The sequence below is a fragment of the Physeter macrocephalus genome, chromosome 8 (assembly GCF_002837175.3).
Source record: "Physeter macrocephalus isolate SW-GA chromosome 8, ASM283717v5, whole genome shotgun sequence".
Taxonomy (NCBI): Eukaryota; Metazoa; Chordata; class Mammalia; order Artiodactyla; family Physeteridae; genus Physeter; species Physeter macrocephalus.
In genome coordinates, this window is record NC_041221.1 from 6,520,148 (window position 1) to 6,542,349 (window position 22,202).

At 39.1% G+C, this 22,202-nt stretch overlaps 1 protein-coding gene across 3 annotated transcripts in view; it reads right to left on the reverse strand.

Moving 5' to 3' along the window:
* The window catches only part of SETD4 (SET domain containing 4), a 468,053-nt gene that overhangs the window by 147,025 nt on the left and 298,826 nt on the right, over positions 1–22,202 (reverse strand). For 2 of the 3 annotated variants that reach the window (XR_008618003.1, XR_003680787.2), the window contains one exon: positions 18,968–19,018. The exons of the other annotated variant lie outside the window; for it this stretch is intronic. The gene's annotated coding sequence lies outside the window, so the exon portion shown is untranslated. The remainder of the gene's footprint in view (positions 1–18,967; positions 19,019–22,202) is intronic. 3 annotated transcript variants of the gene reach the window in all.

Below are 22,202 nucleotides of genomic sequence, written 5' to 3' on the forward strand. Positions count from 1 at the left end.
CAAAAAAAAAAAAAAAAAAAAAAGTGCATAAGACCTAAATAGACATTTCTCCAAAGAAGACATACAGTTGGCCAAGAAGCACATGAAAAGCTGCTCAACATCACTAATTATTAGAGAAATGCAAATGAAAACTACAATGAGGTATAACCTCACACCAGTTAGAAAGGGCATCATCAGAAAATCTACAAACAACAAATGCTGGAGAGAGTGTGGAGAAAAGGAACCCTCTTGCACTGTTGGTGGGAATGTAAATTGATACAGCCACTATAGAGAACAGTATAGAGGTTCCTTAAAAAACTAAAACTAGAATTACCATGTGATCCAGCAATCCCACTACTGGGCATATACCCCAGAGAAAACCATAATTCAAAAAGACACATACACCCCAATGTTCATTGCAGCACTATTTACAATAGCCAGGTCATAGAAGAAACCTAAATGCCCATCAACAGATGAATGGATAAAGAAGATGTGGCACATATATACAATGGAATATTACCCAGCCATAAAAAGGAATGAAATTAGGCGATTTGTAGAGACGTGGGTGGATCTAGAGACTGTCATACAGAGTGAAGTAAGTCAGAAAGAGAAAAACAAATATCGTATATTAACACATATATGTGGAACCTAGAAAAATGGTACAGATGAACCGGTTTGCAGGGCAGAAATAGACACAGATGTAGAGAACAAATATATGGACACCCAGGGGGGAAAGTGGCGGGTGGTGGTGGTGGTGGTGGTGTGATGAACTGGGCCATTGGGATTGACATGTATACACTGATGTGGATAAAATTGATGACTAATAAGAAACTGCTGTATAAAAAAATAAATAAAATAAAAGTCAAAAAGTCCAAAAAATAAATAAATAAATCATTTTTAAAATAAAAATAAATAAATAAATTCCCACCAACAGGGCAGGAGGGTTCCCTTTTCACCACACTAAAAGGGTATTTTTAATTCTTAAAAACCTAACACGGGACCTCCCTGGTGGTCCAGTGGTTAAGACTTCACCTTCCAATGCAGGGAGTGTGGCTTTGATCCCTGGTCGAGGAGCTAAGATCCCACATGCCTCACAGCCAAAATCAATCAATCAATCAATCAAATCAATCAAACAAACAGAAGCAACACTGTAACAAATTCAAGGAAGACTTTAAATAAAAAATGGTTAGATGGTAAATTAAAAAAAAAAAAAACTAACACAAATACTGCCTAGCTTGACCCCTATGATTCAGAAATGCTTTCAATTATCAGGTCCCTTATATCTCCTGTTGTCAATACATGGGGTAATTTTAGTTTGGTTGCTCTTAAAAAAAAACCCTGTGCTCTCTGATTTCAGAAATTAGGTTCAACAGACTTCTTAGAACCTGATGTGCTAATCTGTTCATATCAGAGGGACTCAGCAATACACTGGAGCCCAGGATACTTCACTTAATGATGTCTTAATTAGCAGACTCTTTAAACTGCTATCCTGAGCTGACTAACAAGTATTACCAGAGGGGGTATGTAGTTTACAGAGCAGGAACAGTTTTGAATCTGAAGGAAAAAACAAGGTTACCAATTTAAAGTACTTGTTACATCCACACAGCAGATAGTAGAGAAATGCAAAAAAGAGTACACAGTCAAGGGCCAACACATTTTCACAAGCTGGCCATGCAATGCCTGCATCACATACTTGCACTGGTGGGAATCTCTCCCTGAAGACTTCAGAGAGCTGTCTGGGTGAATGGCTGAGCACACACCGACTTTTAGAGTCTCCCTGATAAAGCGCTTAGACACCTACAGGACTATGATCAATACCTTCATCTCCACAATCCTCAGGGAATGCAGGAAATATTGAGATGTCAAAAGACTGACAGGCAACTCCCAAGGCAATAGAAATGAAAGCTAAAATAAACAATTGGGACCTAATCAAACTTATAAGCCTTTGCACAGCAAAAGAAGCCATAAACAAAACAAAAAGACAACCTGCAGACTGGGAGAAAATATTTGCAGGTGATGCAACTGACAAGGGCTTAATTTCCAAAATACACAAACAGCTCATACAACTCAATAACAGTAAAAAAACTCAATCAAAAAATGGGCAGAAGACCTCAATAGACATTTCTCCAAAGAAGACACACAGATGGCCAATAGGCATACGGAAAGATGCTCAACATTGCTAATTATCAGAGAAATGCAACTCAAAACTATTGATACAATGAGGTATCACCTCACTCCAGTCAAAATGGCCATCATTAAAAAGTCCACAAACAATAAATGCTGGAGAGGGTATGGAGAAAAGAGAACCCTCCTACACTGCTGGTAGGAATGTAAATTGATGCAGCCTCTATGGAAAATAGTACGGAAGTTCCTCAAAAAACTAAAAATAGAGTTACCATATGATCCAGCAATCCCACTCCTGGGCATATATCCAGAAAAGATGAAAACTCTAATTTGAAAAGATACATGCACCCCAATGTTCATAGCAGCACTATTTACAACAGTCAAGACATGCGAGCAACTTAAATGTCCATCAACAGGTGAATGGATAAAGAAGATGTTGTATGTATGTATGTGTGTGTGTGTGTGTGTGTGTGTGTGTGTGTGTATATACACACACAACAGAATACTACTCAACCATAAAAAAGTATGAAATAATGCCATTTGCAGCAACATGGATGGACCTAGAGATTATCATACTAAGTGAAGTAAGCCAGACAGAGAAAGACAATTATCATATGATATCGCTTGTACGTGGAATCTAAAATATGATACAAATGAACCTATTTACAAAACAGAAGCAGACTCACAGACATAGAAAACAAACTTATGGTTACCAAAGGGGAAAAGTGGGGGAAGGGAGGGATAAATCAGGAGTTTGGGATTAGCAGATACAAACTACTACATGTAAAACAGGTAAACAACAAAGACCTACTGTATAGCACAGGGAGCTATATTCAATATCTAGTAATAACCTATAATGAAAAAGAATATATATATATATTTATATATATAACTGAATCACTTTGCTAGATGCCTGAAACTAACACAACATTGTAAATCAACCTTACTTCAATTAAAATTAAATTAAATTAAAAATGATATACAAGATACACACACACAAAAAAAGACAGACAAGTGATTGTAAGGCAGAGCATCAAGTCAGAGGCAATGGCTAAAACTAACCAAGGAAAATGACCCACAATGTTTTTCTGCAGGCTTGAGTCATGGAAAATTAAAGGTCATTTTAAGCTACACTGGGTATTGATGGAACTGCAACCAAAATGACAACAGAAGCCTCAATGTTCTCCATAGATAAAGTGAAGTGAAGGCCAAACTGGAAGTAAATTACCAGCAGACCTCACTAAGGCGTGGGGAGTTGGAAAATTCTCTAATGAATATTAGATGGCAGGGAGAGAAGATATTTTCCTTTTGCATATTTTAGTTTGTTAATTATGAACCTAAAAGCTTGATAACCTAGAATCCATATTCCACCTGCTGATTCTTCCAGCCTACAAAAAGACTTCTTAATTATCGAAGATTCTGGAAGCTTCTTAATGCAACCACCATGACCTGTAAAGAATCAAGTCACAGATTGGCTTGAACTGAAACCTCAAGAAGCTGTAATGTAAGGTTTGCATATGGAATAGTAAGGTGTTGAAAGCTCTTGATGTCAGTGGGTGCCCTTGTATTTGAAGGTATTTAAACCTTCCATGGTCAGTGGAGCATACTACCAAAGCCCAATATTCCTCTAATACTTCTTGAGTAACTATGTGACAAAATTTGTTTACAGAATTCACCTCAATAAATCTTCAGACTTCTTAATTCAGTAGAATTAAAGATTCTATTATTTTTTCTCCTTACATTTTGCTTCTATAGTTAGTCATATTTTGCTATCATCTATTTCCATTTCTCCAAATTGTTGTCAAGTTCTGTAATGTTTACTATTACCAAGAGCTGTTGCCACTTCTTAATAACAAGATCTAGATTTTGAAAATCTGAAAAGTTAATGATACTTGCAGAAGTGTTCAACAAGGTGGGTACAAACATGTTTATGGTTGCTTTTCATTTCACATTATTCCATTGTTCTAGCTAATGCACAGAACTGAGAACTGATATGACGTAAGCAACTACATTTTGAATCTGTGATTTCTAACCATCTTTAACAAACTCCTCAAGAGAAAGAAATTAAGCCTTTCATACAAAATAAGCATCCCTGTTTATACATATATATAAACAGGTGTTGTGGAAAGCAAATAAAGTTGAGTACAATTTAAATAACATATTCCTCATGATGAGAGGACTCCCAGAGAGGGATCTAGTAAAAAGTCCTTAACTATACCTCACCTTTAGACATGCTCATACACTCTTCATCAGTTTATTTCTAGTATTTCAAGCATGCCCCTTAATATTTTGTTTGCTTTTCACACATGAATACACAATTCACGTGCTTAAAAATAATGCATGCCCAAAGCTAATTCACCACAAAATTTTCCATTTTTCCTCCAATTTTATGAATTTTTTAAAACCTACGCTTCTTATCACAGTTATCACAGGTATTTGGGTTCTGATATTTTCCACTGATTTTTCTAAATTAAGGCCAAAATTCTAGAGCTATTCAAACAATTATACAAACACTGCCTTTCAGGCAAAGAGAGCAAAGTGGCCAAAGTTGAATCAGTCTAAACAAAGGAAACACCACACACACGGTTCCTTCGGCAGCTGAAGTGCAAAGTGTGCCTTAGAATCATCAAGATCTCCAAGTGTGAATACATTTCAACTCAGAGACCACGTGTACACCCACAAGACATTAGGAAACAGTGACCCAGATCTCTGGTCCTTTCTGTACTGCAGCCAGGCTGGGATAGTTTCACTTCCTCACAAAGACCATGCGCCCGCAAATTCCGGCTTTCACACAAGCAGTTTCCTCAGCCTAGAATATCCTTTCCCCACCCAAATTCTCCAATTTCCATCCAGCTTATTACTACTCTCAGTTTCAACGTAGCCATCCATGAACCTCCAAGTCAGACTCTATCTGTCCTCCAGGGTCACTCTGCCCTTGGAGCTTGGCAACACTCCTCAGGCTTGTAATGATGTTTGGTGGTCATTTTCCTTGTATGACTCTGTACACACAGTCTGGAAACCTGTCTCTTCTGTTTGGTCCTATATTCTCATTGCCTGGCACACGGTACACCCTGCCAAGTCTCCACTAAACCTGATTAAATCAAGTTAAATGACAAGCTTCGTAAACACAATTTGTTTCCTGAATGAGATCTTTCTTTTTGTCATGTTTAGGTAGGAGGGAGACAGAGAGATACAAAGAGAGGGAAAAAAAAGAGAGAGAGAAAGAGCGAGATTCATCTCTCCATCACGTAAAACAATGCCATTGAACCATGAAGGCTATTTACGTGGCATCCCAATGGGACAAGTTTTCCTTCTTACAAATAGGTCTCCAAGGGCCAAACAAAGCAAACCAAGTCTGTACTTTGGCCTGACATCTGCGGTGTTTTCGTCCTCACTCATTTCTTTGTACCAATGGAGATCTGATCTCTGTGTGTAGTGGCAATGACTCTCTTTGATCTTCTGTGTTGACCACATGTTCCCCCAAAGCCAAGGGAACAATTGTGTCTTCAGCTGAGAACTGCAAAGTTGATTCAAATATAAAACATAAAGCTCATATTCCAAAATGAGACCAAAAGGAGTCCTATAGTTCTAGGTTTCAGAGAAGAGGTGATATAACAATGATCCCACATCCTTAATTCCCAGTTACCAGCAATGGCACCACCAGCAGCTGCCAGATACACAGAAGAGGCACAGGCAGGGAATCACACATACTTTCTCTTAAACAGAAAAGGAAACCCACTTGGGAAATAATCAGTCTTGGCCAAGAAGAAATCAAAAAGGAGGGGTGATAAAAGAAACAGAAGCTTGCTTCTAAGATAATAGTATAAACGATGAGCTTTTAAACAAATAAAAAAAAAATACATAGTTCAGCAAGTTCTCTTTCATCAAAAGTGCTCTAGTCATATTCAACTTGAGATTGCTCTCAAGTCTCTGGAGCTTGGCTCTTTGCCTCCTGTTAGGGGCCGCTGTTACCTGAGTTACCAGTAGGTACGGGAATACCAACAAACCCCTGCCTCAATGTGTTTTCATAAAGCAGTACAGAAACAATTTTTGGCTTTGCTGCAAATGTGCATAATGGAAAGCAAATATTATTAAAAAGACAATCATTTTTAGTGATTAAAATAATCCAAGGCAGAAAAAATTTCTCCCATAAGTTTCAAAGTTCTCATTTATCATCGTTTTGCCTCAAGAAGCCAGAGTAATTTTATTTTTCCTGACTTCTATTAAAAAGATCAATACATATGATTCCAAAGAGTCTCGGCTCATGAAAAGATGGAGCAGGCCTGTAATCACATATGAAAGTATTGGTTGTCATTAGCAGAAAGATTGATCTGAAAAGACAGCAGACCCAGAGTGAAAGGACTTAAAATTTTCCACGGGGCACCCCAGCAACTTTCACCTTCCAGATAATTGAATACAGATAACAGATTACCATATTAGAGGAAAGAATTGGATTGGGGATATTCAGTAGATACCCACTTTAGCAAAGCAATACCAAATTTCTCAGTAATGATTTTTGTTTGATGCAAGAACATTAATGCAGCCTGACAGTACAAAGGCATAGTCCAAAGCGCACTGAAGTCAAAGTTGTTGGATCAGATTTTTATACAGTTACCTGTGGCATCAGAGGTTGTAATGAATGCATGTGTTCAGCTGGCTGTTAAAAACCAAGTTAAGGAACATATGCAGGCAAATGTCATGGCCTTATTCCATGAATAGAGCTTCTTTCAGCTTTCTTCAGTGAATTATTGTTATGACCCTTAGTGGTGATTGTATAAAACTCACAAGAACTGAACTCATGAGCATGCAAAGGGTTTTCTTCACTGCAGAGCTGTCCTTCCCTGAAACCCACTTACAGTGCAGTAAAAATGCTAGCTATAAAATAAGTTGGAATTTTTATAGGACCTTGGCAGGGCACAGTGAATTTGGAAATTCAGAGTTGTGGTCCAAGGACACTAAACTGGAGGTCAAGGTTTTCCATATCTTCATCCTCATTCTACATATGTACAATATTGACACCCCTGAGGATGGTGTTCCCAAGCTCCAGAATTGATAGATAAGATGTTTTTTTAAGACATCTGAATATTTCCTCACCCTTCAATCCCTTTACTTACTTAGCTGCCAGCAAATACCTGGATATCTCACAGGAATCAGATCTGTTCATAATAATTAACCATTGATCATTTTCATAATGACCTAAAAGCTGATCCTGGAGAAAGATATCAATGTCTATCCCCTATAACAATCATCTTGACAGTGTAAGTGGGCATTGCATTTGTGTTAAAAACCATTGTTTGTTATGGACTTCAACAGAGTTTGCGAGACATTTTATGTTAAGTGTATTCCTCTATTACTCTTCTATGAATTCCTAAATGCTGTCATTATCTAAATTTTCCACAAAAATCACATTGTCATGGCATCCACTAGACACTTCAGTGCACACAAAGCAAAACTGTTTTCCTCCATGTCTAAATTTTAAAAAATGCAAACACTTGTTTTTATAAAAATACCAGAAAATGTTCACGCTTTTGGAATTTCCTGTAATAATAGTATCAGGAGTAAATTCCTTTAAATACAGAGGACGGGAATAAGACCAGCCAGGAATTATTTTTAGTTTTTCAAACTTAGTAAATACTTTTCCATTCTCAGCTGAAAGATTTTTTTTTTCTTGCGACTAAGAAAACATCTCCATTTTACTAGTGAAGTCAGTATTTTTTTTAAAAAAAAAGGAGAAATATTGTTTTTCCCATTTGTGCTTCATACAGGATTCTGTGTAAATATATGTGTACACATTTATATTTCATGCTCGCAGTAAGGCCACATTTTTAAAGCCAATTCTCTTTTTAAGAAAACTAAAGTATTACAGATCACTCAAGGGCACTGTTACTTTAAAAGTGGAGCATGATGGCTCTCCAAGACTGGAGTGGGCTATGGAAATTGCCCATCTTTGTCCTGATGCAGGGTTCTCTGACAATGACCCTTGAGTCATGAGACATCACAAGGGACAGATTGCCCATGACATAGCAACGAATGTATGAATGCTCAGTGACAGGCCCACATACTGCCAGGTCTCCATCTCTCCCGTGCCCTTCCCTGTTTTGCTGATGCCTTGATGAAAGAGCTACCATATGATGCCCTGGATTGACATGCTCTCAAGGGAGATGACAATATAGCCTGTGTGATCCTCCAAGGCACACACTGAGCTCTGATTTGTACTGGGTTGTGCTAATTACAATGTGTGTGAGTTGTATCTCATCCCTGTCCTCTGTACAGTGTGATAAACAAAAAGTTGCTGAGGCATGAAACACGAAATAAATAGGGCCTCAAACACCCTACCTTTCCAAACACCATGGAAATTATAGTATATTTTTTTTAACAGAAAAGACAAAATGAGAAAAAAGCTACCATGTAACTGTATTAGTCAGAGCTGTCCAGAGAAACAGAGCCAATAGGAGAGACAGAGACAGAGATTGATTTATTAATTATAAGGAATTGGCTCATGTGATTATGGAGGGAGACAAGTCCCAAGAGTTTCAAGGTAAGTCAGCAAGCTGGAGAGTCAGTGGTATATAGTTCCAGTCCAAGTGCAAAGGTCAGAGAACCAGGAGAGCTGATGTGTGGTTCTACTCTGGAGGCCGGCAGGCTCAAGACCCAGAAAAGCCAAAGTTTCAGTTCAAGTGCAAAGGCAGGTAAAAGCCCAGCTCAAATGACACCGGGCAGGAGGCGTTCCCTCTTAACCAAGCGGAGGGTCAGCATTTTTGTTCTATTCAGGCCTTCAACTGATTGGACGCATTCCACAGAGGGAGGGCAATGTGTTTTACTCTGTCAGCTGATTTAAGTGCTAATCTCATACAAAAACACCCTCACAAAACACCCAGAATAATGTTTGACCAAATATCTGGGTACCCTATGACCCAGTCAAATTGACATATAAAATTAACCATCACAGGGCTTCCCTGGTGGCGCAGTGGTTGCGCGTCCGCCTGCCGATGCAGGGGACACGGGTTCGTGCCCCGGTCCGGGAGGATCCCACATGCCGCGGAGCAGCTGGGCCCGTGAGCCATGGCCGCTGGGCCTGCGCGTCCGGAGCCTGTGCTCCGCAACGGGAGAGGCCACGACAGTGAGAGGCCCGCGTACCGCAAAAAAAAAAAAAAAAAAAAAATTAACCATCACAATAACCTTGTCAAATGCTAACCAAATACACTTCGTTTTTTTATCTTAATACAAGTGATAATATAACTTCTGTTCGTCCCTTTTTTGTGATGATTCTTTTTGTCCATTTGGTTTAAATATTTCTCTGCATGTCAAAAAGCAGGCAATAGATAGGTAGTAAAATTGCACTGAAAATTCATTTCCCTCAGCTAAAGCAAACTCAAGGAACATTTATTTAATAAAATGGAGAATCAATAAAATTATAATTTTAAGTCAGAGTCAATGCCAAGTTGTTCTGTAAAGAAATTTGATAGGAATCCATGTTCTTTTCTTTGTTAGGAAAAATAATATTAAAAGTAGAATTAATTTAATGATCATCACACTCTTTGGTTTAGTGGTGATAAGAAACATGCATCCAGCTTCTATTCCTTTGAAACTGCATTTTCCAGTTCTTTAAGGACCTTGCTACTCAAAGGGGGTTCCACAGAGAGGCAGCATCTGCATCACTCAGGAGTTTGTTTAAAACGCAGATTCCAGACCCCACACCAGGAATATTAGATCAGAATATCTGGGGGTGGAACCTAGGTATTGGCATTTTAAGAAGCTCTCCAGCACCATAACATTTGAGAATCCCCACGTTAAACAATGCTTTATCCAGTTCACAAAAATCACATACACCACAGATTAAACCTCAACCAGAGAAACTTAGTTCTATCATCCAGTTGAAGCCTGTTGAACTCCAATTCATTCAACAATGGAGAATTCTATGTTTAACTGTGTTTGCTCACTCCCTCTAAATTTTGGAGGATTATATTCTTTTTGATAAAGTTAGTGGTACTAGAGAATATCAAGATAATACAGTACTAAAATGTAATAGTAAATTTGAAGTTTAAATACTAAATGAAAGTTAAAATTAAAATATTATGTTTGCTTTGCATTTCACTCTACCATCTTGGCATAAATAGACGGCCCTCAGAAGACATTTCAAATTGTCAATATTTCTCTAATTAGTCATATTTTCTATTAAAATTTAGGCACTAGACAACACATATGATCAAGGTCTTGACTAGGAACATGAGTACCGAAAACCACTGGTTTAGAGCAGTTGGCCTATTTACTGTGGAGCAACTTTTAATGCTGCCATCCAAGTCCTATCTTAGAAAAAGATACTAGTTCAGTTATAGCCTTTAATCAGCCCAGACCCCCTCTTTGCAACGAGAATATTAAAAGAAGCCAAATTTTGAAATAGTGGAGTTTACCTTCTCTTTCCCCAACCTGAGTTCCCAATGTCTCCTTATTGCCCATGCTACACAGCAATAATTCCCCATCAAGACATTCATTGCCTACATGTTGACCTTTGCTGCCCTTGATGATCCTCTCATACAGTGGTCTCTCTGCAAGTCCATCCTCACTAACCAAGATGTTCTATACCATTTCCCACTCTCAAAAGACCTGATACCAACTACTTATCTGTTCAAAATCCCTTTGGGATAATAAGATTGAGCAATAATTTGGCATTGTGTCAGGTTATGATTTGGTACAAAGAGGAACTTTGAGCTATATAGAACCAGAGTTCAAGACCTAGCTATGGTTATATAACCTTGAGGAAGGTTTTAGCCTCAAATAACTCAAAATTTAATAAGGTAAATAAGACAGTTAAACAAAAATACAGTTGATTGGCAAATGCCCAAGAAATGTACAATAAGCCAGGGGAATCAAGAACAGGAGAGCTCATATCCAGCTGGACATAAGCTTCAGACATAGTTTCTCAGAGGAAGCCACCCCTGGTCCACAGTAAACTCATATTTTTCTGGGGTCACCCTTGAAACAAAATAGATATACCCCAAACTACTCCATCTAGATATAAGAACTGGGTCCATGCAAACTCATGTCCTATTGGTTTTTCTCGTGGCTCTAAGCAGAGTGAGGCTCATCCTGTGACCATACTGGAGTCATTCTGACATAAGCAGCCACAGACAAGAACTGTCATCATGGTCCTTTGAAAAGAGTCTTGTAACATCTCAAGATATGTGTGAGGGGTATATGCTTGTGAGTAGATGGGGACAAGTGTAGATGCAGGATTATATATGATTTTTGTCTCAAGCTAACTAGATAGCTTTCCTGTCTATCAGTAAATAAGGGCATATTGAGTATTTGTTATGGGCCAAGCCCCATGATGAGGATATGGCTGCAAACATAGAGCCAGTCCCTGCCCTTCAGGAGCTTAGAGTCAAAATGACCATAGAGACATTTACAAATAATGACTAGTGTAGACTAAAATATAGTTGCAAGTTTAAGACTAAAATTTACACAGCTTCCAGACAGTGATTCCTCTTCTTTGCTACAGTTCTATGACCTGCTGTTACACTGAAGAGGATTATGACTCTTGTCCACATATTGAGTGGTGTGGCCAATGCCCGTCCGTCTTGGTTCCATGAAGACAGCCCTGTCTCTTCAGCATGGAGTCCTCACTTATTCCATGGAACCATTCTATTAAGCAGTGGTTCTTAGCCTATAAGGATCACCTGGGGGGCTAAAGTGCAGATACCTGGCCTCACCCAGAAATTCTGATTCAGACTCTGGCTGGGATAGTCTAATTGTATTTGAAAATCCCAAATGAGTGGTTCTAAAGCAAACGGGTATGTGAACTGCCCTGAGAAACCCTGTGACCTAGAGGTGAATGAACTAAAAACTCCAATTTTCCTTATCCAGGCAAATTGAGAACATAATTAAATTGATATGCTACATCCACTTCAGAATGTTTCAGAAACATGCACAAATATCCACATACCTTCTCTTGCCTCCAAAAGACACTAAGAGGCAAACTATTCTGAAAATAGAAGAAAGTTAACAATCCTAAGATTTGAACTCCTTGTAAAGAGCAGTGTTAGTATATAACTTCAATACATGCTCCAGACTAACAAAAAAGATTATTCATCTAGCATTTAATTTTTTAAAATATTCATTGGTAAATCTCTCTTTTGGGCAGCATGAATAAATACCTAAAGGTAAGAAATATGCCAAACCAAAAACTAAATTCTGACAACAATGCATGATAGAAATAAGATCAGCTCCAAGATCTGAGATAAACCACAGATAAAAGAGAGGTTTTTCACTGTGACCTTCAAATCAATTCTTTGGTTTTCTTTTATCATTTTGGTTTTCTTTTACAACTGGAAAAATGACTGTATTTTCACTAAATCTAATTTTTCTCTTTCACATAACATCGATTTAAAGGCAGTGTTATCAATAGGAACTTCCAAAGCCATAATTCTGTTGAAACCAAGATACACAGTTTATGAGCAAAGATCAGCAAATTATTTTAGAAAAAGACATGAAGGCTTGGGATAAGCCCAGAATGATGTGAAATGAGGAGGGCAGGCAGGAAGAGTAAGAATAGCAAAGATGTATTCTTCAAAATTCTATTGAGGTTTGTTTTTAATTCATAAAAGGGTAACTTTATGGAAAAATTTTGCAAAGAAATTAATGATAATAAAACAGCTGAACAGCATGGCAGGCACTGAAAGACTTGAAAATGAGTGAATGAATAAATGCACGAACAAATAAGAAATTGAATCAGTGAACTGTTGTGCAAATCCCTTGGGGCCTGATACAGTGAGCTGTGTTAGGAAAACAGGTTGAATAAAATATAGTCCAGGTCTCTAAGGCACTCACCACCTAGCCAACAAAGTCACAGACATCTATCTCTACAACTAGGCATAATACAGAAAGATGTGTGATACACCAGTCTTATGAAATAGTGATTCAGGAACAATGAGGGTAGCGTGATGAATTCTCGTGGGGACTATAATCAGGGTGGCCTTACAGGGGAGGTGAGTGTTTTGCAGACTTTGGGTCTCAGCAAGTCTCCAGGTGAAGGCATCCCTAGCTTGAGACAGTCTAATTTGTGCAGAGTTTCCCCTTGGGTCCTCTGCTTGACTCTCATTACACACTTCACGTGCACATGTTCAGCTACTATCTGTATGCTTATGACTCCCAAAACTATGTCTTCAGACAAAAACCTCCTGCCTGGGTTTCAGAATCACATCCAAATTGCCTCCTGAATAACCTACAGACTCCTCAAATTCATTATATCTAAATCTAAACACTTTAACTTTTCCCCCCTCTCTACCCTCAACCTCATCCTCTCCTATTTGCTTTCTCAATGAAAGACGTAGCCACTCATAGCCTGAGACAGAAATTATGCATGATCCCAGATTGTCCCCCTCTCTACAACCCAGTCACTAAGCCCTGCCGCTTCCACTTAAAAATCTCACCCTCCTCTCATTCTTCCACAGCCATAGTCTTAGTTGATACTCTTATCATGTTTTACCTTGTATCCATGTCTCTATTTTTATTCCCTTCCAGTTCCTCCTCCACTGCCAGAGGGATGCTGTAGCTGACAGTGACTTTGTTTTTCTGATTAATATCTTCCAGTGGTGCCTCAGCACTTCAGGGTAAATCCCACATTCCACATGAACTGGGTTCTCTCACCCTACCATCCTTTTCCCCACTGCCCCCAACAGGTACTCAGAGCTCTGACCATATGGCACTTCATCCTGTGGCTTGACCTAGACCGTTTTCTCTGGCCTGAGCATCCTTACCTCCCCTTTAACTGACCACCTTCCCTGCCTGTTTAGCTTCTGCTCCGCCCAGTGACCTTTGCCCTTCCTTTGGGAGGCATCTCTGACCCTCATCTCTGACCCTCTGGCCCCTAGCTCCTCGTGACAGTCTCCAGTGGAGGGCTCCCACACTCGCTGGTATTGGCTGGAATATTTGTCTACGTCGCCCAAGCTGACTGCGGAAGCTTGAGGGCAGGACTTTGTTCTGTTCATCTTTATATCCCTCATGTCTAGCATGAAGCTCATCACATAAGAAAAATGCAACTATTTGCGAATTATCTTAATTAACTAAAACCTTTCTCTGAGATTCATAATTGTTGACATTCAAGAATGGATAGTTGAGAGCGGCTAGGCCCGTGAGCCATGGCCGCTGAGCCTGCGCGTCCGGAGCCTGTGCTCCGCAACGGGAGAGGCCACAGCAGTGAGAGGCCCGCATAGCGCCAAAAAAAAAAAAAAAAACAAAAAAAGAATGAATAGTTGAAAACCTCAGAAAGCATATGATTAGTAAACAAAATTTCCTTCTCAAAAATAAACTGCCAACAACAAAAACTACATCCTCAAGTTATGCAAGTATCATATTAAAAAAAACTGATTGGATATTGAAAATTTGGGTCAACCAGTTGTTTCCTTCTAAATTGTGCCAAATAACTGATTTGGTAGTTATTATTGCTAAAACCATTATATTATCTGATACTTTCGAGACAGCTGAGTTAGTGGGGCAGTTGCTTAAGCTTCATGTAGGTGCAATCTGTGTGACGCGTTGGCAGATTTCACTGAGTTACTGCAACTCAATCCCTCAAGCGCTTTTTTGAGCATATACTTTACGATTGGCATAGATGCTATACCAATGCTTCTCCAAGTTATCCCACGGACCACCTTCATCTAAATAACCTGAGGGTCGTGTTAAAATGCAGATTCTTACACTCCACGCAAGAAGTCTTAAACCAGATACCCTAGAAGCAGGGTCTGCTTCATCTTTAAAAAGTCCACCCTATAAATATTTATTCAAACCGAAGTTTGAGAGCCATTGGTCTACACTTTGGACAGTCCAACAGAAAGTGGAAGAAAAGGATGAGGGAGTGAGGGAGGTCAATTGGGAAGAGAGGTCAATATATTAAGATATAGGGTCAGATGCTGTGACAAGGAGACCCAAGATAAGAAGAGTTTGTTTCTGTTTCACATAATGGTCTGAGTATAGGCAGTCCAGGGCTCATGCGAAGGCAACAAGGCATCAGGGACCCAGGATTCTTCTACCTTGGTGCCCTGTCATTCTGAGAGTCTTTCTCTCATCTACATGGTCTCAGATGGTTCATTACCTCACCCTCATTCCAATAAGGCGAGACGGAAAGGAAAAGCGTGCCTCCCCTTAAAGGCACAAGCCAGAAGGTGCACTCACAACACCTGTTTCTATTCCAGGACATACCCATGTAGCTTCATCCAACTACAAAGGAGACTGAGAAGTGAACTGGGGTAAGGAGAAGTCCATGTACCCCATTAAAAATTGTTCTATAAGAATGGAGAAAAGGGGAAATAGATAATGAGGTCAACTTGCAAGTTCTGACACCTAAGAAAAAGGTGAAGAGGAGAGAGGGGTCAGAGCTGGAGAGGAGATGGAAGGGAAGGAAAAACCATAAAACCAATTGTCAATTCTCCAAAACATTCTCCATCCTCCAACCCCCAACCCCCATCCAAATACATGTACTTAGAGCCGGGTGTCCCTGATTTTCTGAGCTTCTTTAATCAAAATAGTTGTATTCACTTTCACTCATACCCCTCTAGCCTTGGCCCTAGACATTGACTTTGCTGGACAATAATCTGCTGCCAATGTTTCCAATATCACTGGCATAATGGGCTACAGGCACAAGGTGCTTATCCAAGTTCTCTGCTTTATATGAAAAGTCATGGGCTTGGGCTTCCCTGGTGGTACAGTGGTTAAGAATCCGCCTGCCAATGCAGGGGACACGGGTTCAAGCCCTGGTCCAGGAAGATCCCACATGCTGTGGAGCAACTAAGCCCGTGCGCCACAACTACTGAGCCTGCGCTCTAGAGCCCACGAGCCACAACTACTGAGCCCGCGTGCCTAGAGCCTGTGCTCTGCAACAAGAGAAGCCGCCACAATAAGAAGCCTGCAACACCGCAACAAAGAGTAGCCCCCGCTCGCCACAACTAGAGAAAGCCCGCGCGCAGCAACGAAGATCCAATGCAGCCAAAGATAAATAAAATAAATTTATTAAAAAAAAAAAAAAAGTCATGGGCTTGCGGATGAATTTTAAGCAGCACCATTTCCTCGCTTTTGGTTAAAGATGGCGCTGTTTGATCAGTCCAAACACGGCACTCTTTCTCTATGAATAGTGACCCTGAAATTGGGCAATGCTGTGACCCTTGCGCTTGCTGAATTGAATTTCCAAGTGAATATTCATCTCGGCTTTCACGTGGAAACCGCACTTTGGTTTGTAGTCCGGCTGCTGGAGAAACTCTAAAACGTTTAGGGACAGGCAGCTTTGGTGCTATTCCTACACTCAGGGTATCTTTCCGGCGGAGTAAGAACTGCCGTGGCCTCGGGCCCAGAATGCTGACCTGCGAAGAACAGCCCCTCCAGCCTTTCAGGAGCCTAAGATGAACCGCATGACACCCATTCCACAGATCAGACATCAGCTCAGATCTTACTGCTTTTGTACAACGGCCATATGTGATTTACGGAGCAAAGAATAGATACAATACAATCCTCAGAGTACGTTACAAAGTTAGAGGGTATTTCTACGCGTGAAAATATGCAACATTTCAGGAGGTAATGTCATAAAAAGAGGCATCAGACCAATAGATCACTGTCTCCGTTCAACTGTAATTGCTAAAAATAACTTTAGCTCTCATTTCTGAGAGTGAGAAACTCTAGAAGTTACATTCACGTTTTTAGGAGGCCATATGTAACCTAACTTTTCCAAAGCTGAACTTGAATATAATCTAGTTAGAATTACATCCCCCTAGGACATTTCAGTATAGATTCAGATTCACAAAGCAAAGGAAAAGATAATGTGGTTTTATTCCAAAGCACAGGCTTAAACACATGGCAACACTCGTCATTCTCAAAATTCCCAGTTGCTTCATTTGCTTCCAATAGTCAAGTGGCTTCTATCAGAAAATTACATGCAGTCAGAAAATTACAGGAGGCCTGCTTCTTAGGGAGTAATGATCCATTCATCTGATAATTGGCTAAGTGCTTACTCTTTCTCTTGTCATTTTTTCCTTCTTGGTTAGCATATCATGCAAATTGTGACAAGAGATAAAGAAATGGAAACACTCGTAGAAAAACAGGCAAAATAAGGACAAAAAAGTAAGATACAAAATGTCTTTAAAAATAAACTTAATATTTTTTAAACTGCCTTTCATGAAAAACACTAGAGGAGAAATTTAAATGTACTAGTGTAGCCCCTCGGACACTGATTTTCAGATGGTGACGCCATATGGCCCCCATCACTGGAACTGATCCCACTGAACATGGATGCTGGGGACATCCAAGGACAACTCCAAGTAGCCATCTGGCTGTGGACAAATCCACTCTGTCTCCAGAGACTTCTGTAAGATTCCAACTCTGGTCTTTGAATGTGTGTATATAAGCAGCACTGATCTGCAGGCTATTGTTTTAGAGGTGAATCCTTGCATTTCATTGTCCTGAGGTTGATATTCTCATTGGTTAGCTATTCTTGCCAGTTTTTACTTTCTTGTTGGCCACTTTTCAGTGTTCACCAGAACCTGGGGCAGTAGCAGTGGAAACCAAGAAGTTGCCCTGCGTTACCTTTAGAGGAGGTGAATCCTTGTTCATTGTCCTGAGGTTGATATTCTCATTGGTTAGCTATTCTTGCCAGTTTTTACTTTCTTGTTGGCCACTTTTCAGTGTTCACCAGAACCTGGGGCAGTAGCAGTGGAAACCAAGAAGTTGCCCTGCGTTACCCTGTTGCTATGCCTGCTACAACGTGGTGATGAGAAGGCTGGAACTGAAAGCCAAGGAGACTTTCCACTACGAAATGCAAGACAAGCACAGGGACGGCCTCACGTGCCTGCGGAATGTAGCCAATTCTAATATGTCCACAAAGCACCCATGCCAGGTGATCTCGAGTTGTGAAAACCAGGCAGATTTTTACTGTGCTTAATGTATTATAATAGCCAGGATTTTAAATATGTCAGCTCTTTTTGGTGTGATTTAATACAGCTTACTTGAAAGGAAAAATTTAAAATCTATATGCACAGTTTCCAGCCGTTGGCTCTAATTTCCCAGGACGGCCCATGACAAGGAACTCGCAACACTATGGAACAGACTTGACTGGATCAGAAAAGGGCTGATGGGAATTTGTGCTCACTCTTCTTTTCCTCCTCACTCTTTCTCAACATTCCTAAGAAACATATCCAATTTTCAGGCCAAGCAGGATGGCAAAAATGACATTTACACTGGATGGCATCTAAAAATATTTTATACCAATTTCAACATTCTAGGAAAATAACTGTATGATATTCCAATATTAACAGAAGAAAGGAAACATTTCTTCAGAGATGGCTATTTGCTCATGCTCTATGTATTTCCTGTCTTGGATAAAATTTTTCCATTTTTCTCATGAAACCAGTTAGTAATAAACCTGGAAAGTCATCTGACATTGCGTTTTAATGAATTTCTCTGTTTCTCTTTTGACTTCTTAGGGAAGAAGAGAGTACAGCACAGAGAAATATTCACTCTGTAGGATATAAGATCAGAAAAGCAAGCCCATGATCTATTCACTGTTGAGTACCTAGCTCATTACCTGGCACATGATAATTGCTTAATAAATTTTTTGCTGTATGTTAAATGACTCTTTCCAATGGGTAAGTCACTGTTTTTTTGCCACTCCCCAATACTCAAGGCTCTAACAAAGATCTTTTTAAAGATACCATGATTTTTATTCTAGAGTTTTCCATCACAACTTTTCTTCTTCTCACTAGTAGCTTTCTCTTATACATCCAAAGGTCAGCTGTCTCTTGAACCCAAAGTTTCAGCTTAATTACGGAACACAAGGGCTTTGAAGTCAGACAGACATGTTCAACCACGTGGTTCTGCCACTTACCTAGTGTGGTTCATCAAACTGTTTAATTTCTCTGAGTCTCATTTTCCTCACCTGTAAAGCATTATAATTATTTCAGAAGGTTATCTATAGATTAAATGAAATAATATGTATAAAACAGCAAAGTGCCTGACACACAATAGCCTATTTATGATGACTACTTTGGTAATACTAGTATCATTATTATTATCAACATGAAACTTCAGAATAATCCTGTAACATGCCCTATAAGTTAAATACTGTCACACATCTAACTGAGAAGTTTTCTTGTTCATAAACTATATAAACTGAGTCCTTTTTTTACTGTATAATATCAAAGGAAAGTTGCCTTAGTTTTTGTGCTGTCCAGGGAAAGATAAATACTAAACTATGCTATTTCTTGGATGCAAATTTCTCTAGAGCTTTCTTAAGTAGTCTATACAATGCTTTAATGGTATCACAAACTAGCTGTAATTTTCCCAAAGTCAAACAGTCTGTCAGTGACCACAAAATACAATGGAGAAAATAGTATACATCCATATGAATTTTCATTGAAATAAATGTAGAGAGTGTGGAGAGATAAGATCAGATGCTCTTCTAGAAGTTTCCTTGCCCTACACATCTACTTTTCACCTTGTGGCATAGCTAAAGTGATACACACAAGTTTAAGAAGCTCAGCAGAGACTCCTTTACGTCAAGCACCATGGGTAGCTAAAAAGGAAATGGGTTGTTCACCTCAAAGAACTTGAGAAGAGATTAATACAGCAAACAAAGAGGTAGAACCACTTGTCAATACATGAACAGCATGTAGGAAGTGTGTCACCACATATGAGCAGTGGATAAAAACTTGAAAGGATAGTAGAGTGCTTTATGCTTTAGGCTACTACTCCAAATTAAATAACTGAACTACAATGGTTTGAGGTAATCTAAAATCAATAACAATTGGCACATGTATCTAGGTTCTGAAAATCAGAGGTGAGATGGCATACATCTCATTTTCTCTCTTCCTCTACTCCCAATTCCCATTGACAGGAAAATGAGCCCCAGTCAGCTCATCTACTCATGTGCTTTCAGCCAGCACCTGAATAACTGTGAATGGTCCTCAAATTTATTTCTGATGTCTCTCCTTCGAGTCCCAGTTCCATTAAATGCTTATTTCTTTTTGGATGTTTCATGAAGACCATATACTATCATAAGCAAATCCTATAGTCATTTTTTAAAATTTAGGTTAAATCTTAATTGTGTGTAACTTGTGAACGAGTCTGTAATTTGTGTTCTGAATAAATAGTTAGCCAGCTGCAATTAATTGAGGTCTTCTTGTTAAATTTTATAGTGTCAAAGCCTCCTAAACGTGTCTACAAATGTATTCATCCTTTCATCTTACATTCATCTTTCCTAAATCAACTATTACCAGCAGGAATATCATAACCTTCGTGCTTCCTAAAGTTTGCAATTTTGGTTTCATCTTCAACTTCTCCTCATCTTTGGGGTTGGAGGATGGAAGTTTGGGGGAAGCAATCCATGTCCTTTACAGTCTACAAGCTCAAAAAGGCTGAGCTAGGAAGCATCCATTGTGGCCTGAGTATTCCCTACAAAAGACCCTCAGGATAGCTCAGAGATGAGAGAGGGCAAAGATGGATGCCTTGGCTGCCTTCTAAATCCATACATGCCTGCAGCCCACCCTTCAAAGGCATAAGGATTCATTCATTCTTACTTTCAACTCAGAGATAGTAATTGAGCAGCTACAAGTGCCAAGCACTGCTTTGCTTTGGATGATGGAGATGAAGTGGTGAACAAAACCTGCCCTCATGGGGCTTGCATTCTAGAGGGGTCTGTTTCTTGGTAGTGAGAAAAAGGAGTAAAAATAACAGACCTTACAGTTGGGGTACAATATTTTTCTCAATCTTTCTAAAAGTTCTTAATTGCCAATCTAATTTCTAAGCCAAATTTCATTCCTTCTGTGCAAAATGGCATGGCCAGTCTGACCACCAAATACCAAGGGGCTTTCTGGACTATTCAAGCACACTGTTGGCCAAAGAAAGCAGGCTGCTCCGAAATGACATGGCAAAACATGTAGAGTAATTTTAATCAATTCTTTCAGCCAATTTTAAAGGTATTTATCATGAAGTAGCACAGTCTTGCTAAACTATTTCTTTAAACACAAAGAGTGCTTTGTTTCTAAACATTCGAGAAATAAAGGGAGCACCCAGACACTGTGCCTGTTTTGTAAGTTAAAGTGAAAAAATACGACACTGAAACTCGTAGTTGATATCTCTTCAGAAGAGAAATTCATCAGCAAGGTAATAATTCCCAGTAGTTATACAAAGAAACCACAGTCTTCAGGAAAACCACATAACAGAGAATGGAATACTGGGAGCAGCCCACATAATTACTCATGATAGATAACTGTATTAAAAATTAAATATAAATTATTGTGAGCATTATACTTTTGGCACCAGATGAAAAAAGTGCTTTTTGTTACTTAAAAGTTTCAATAACTGCCCTAAATTTGGCTCTGTTGAAAGTAAGCCTACCCTGAGTAAATATAAAGCGTTTATTATTTGAAGTATTGCTTTCAATACAATTGTAAGTTTAAAAAGACCTCTTGAATTTGTTAAAAGTTTCTATATGACATTGATATTTCTTAAAAGTACTAAAAATGGAGACAAAGAGGTGAATTTTAAACAGGGCCTTAAGGAAGATTATTTTAGTATATGAAAATATCTCACAGAAATGCAATAAAACACAAAAATCAATTCCAGATGATTTTTAATCTAAATATAAGAGGGAAAAATAAATCTTAAAATAATAAATAAGAGAATGTCTTCATGACCTTGGAGTAGGCAAAGATTCCTTAAATAGCACAAAAAAAATAAAAAATAACCTTTAATGGAAAAAAAGATGACTTAAATTATATTAAAATTAAGAATTTCTATTCATTACTATTAATAAAATGAAAAGGCAACCCACAGAGTGGAAAAAGATGCTTACAACAAAAACTCCAACAAGAGGAGACCTTCAAGATGGTGGAGGAATAAGATATGGAGATCACCTTCCTCCCCACAGATACATAAGAAATGCAACTACATGTGGAACAGCACCTACAGAACACCTACTGATCGCTGGCAGAAGACCTCAGACCTCCCAAAAGGCAAGAAACTCCCCACATACCTGGGTAGGGCAAAAGAAAAAAGAAAAAACAGAGACAAAAGAATAGGGACGGGACCTGCACCAGTAGGAGGGAGCTGTGAAGGAGGAA